The sequence below is a fragment of the Procambarus clarkii genome, chromosome 69, assembly GCF_040958095.1.
Source record: "Procambarus clarkii isolate CNS0578487 chromosome 69, FALCON_Pclarkii_2.0, whole genome shotgun sequence".
Classification (NCBI taxonomy): Eukaryota; Metazoa; Arthropoda; class Malacostraca; order Decapoda; family Cambaridae; genus Procambarus; species Procambarus clarkii.
In genome coordinates this window covers 15,509,416-15,510,749 of record NC_091218.1, presented here as the reverse complement: position 1 = coordinate 15,510,749, position 1,334 = coordinate 15,509,416, and positions in this window count along the sequence as shown.

The following is a 1,334-nucleotide window of genomic DNA, read 5'->3' as shown; positions in this document are numbered from 1 at the left end:
GCTGGATGGCCGCAGGTGAAGGCCGAGCGGGAGGCAGTGGGACCAGGAGCGCCGCCAGCAGGTGGAGGAGCGGCAGAAGGCACGCATGGCGGCGGCGCTGCAGCCGAAGGAAGAGCTGCTACGGGTGACAGATCACTGGATGATCACAGAGGAGAGGGAAAGATCGAACACCAGAACGCCAAAAAGGTCGGTTAAAGTGTCAAACTTCACTCATTTGTTGGTTTCCATCAGTCAGTGACATGATGTTTGTTTATGGAGGCCCCTTTAAGGCTAATGACTCCTCAAGATACAACCCCATTACAGTTTGTCCAACTCTCAGATACCTATTGACTGCTAGATGAACAGCGGCATCAGGTGTAAGGAAAACGTAGCCAAACGTCACCTTCCTGCAGTAAGCTGGAACCCGGGACTGTTCGGGTTCCCAGGTTGCTGGAACCCGGGACTGTTCGGGTTCCCAGGTTGCTGGAACCCGGGACTGTTCGGGTTCCCAGGTTGCTGGAACCCGGGACTGTTCGGGCTCCCGGGTTGCTGGAACCCGGGACTGTTCGGGCTCCCGGGTTGCTGGAACCCGGGACTGTTCGGGTTCCCGGGTTGCTGGAACCCGGGACTGTTCGGGTTCCCGGGTTGCTGGAACCCAGGACTGTTCGGGTTCCCAGGTTGCTGGAACCCGGGACTGTTCGGGTTCCCAGGTTGCTAGAACCCGGGACTGTTCGGGTTCCCAGGTTGCTGGAACCCGGGACTGTTCGGGTTCCCAGGTTGCTGGAACCCGGGACTGTTCGGGTTCCCAGGTTGCTGGAACCCGGGTTGCTGGAACCCGGGACTGTTCGGGTTCCCAGGTTGCTGGAACCCGGGACTGTTCGGGTTCCCAGGTTGCTGGAACCTGGGACTGTTCGGGTTCCCAGGTTGCTGGAACCCGGGACTGTTCGGGTTCCCAGGTTGCTGGAACCCGGGACTGTTCGGGTTCCCGGGTTGCTGGAACCCGGGACTGTTCGGGTTCCCGGGTTGCTGGGAACCGCGGAACTGTTCGCTTGTGACCCCACTGCGCTCATCACACGGTCAATTTTCATTAAATCTGGTCTTGTCAAGATGAATACCTTAATAAAGCATAAAAAATAATTAATCTTCCAGTGATATAAATAATTATAACTTGAAAATATTACGTTGTACGTACTATAATAATAATAATAATAATAATAATAATAATAATAATAATAAGAATATATTTACAAGAAGGTCAATGGGTTTGTTTGATTACATAATATTGTAATTGTTACATGCACACACACATTGCTATATCATTATATGCTTGTTTCCTTATATTTTTCTTATATCTC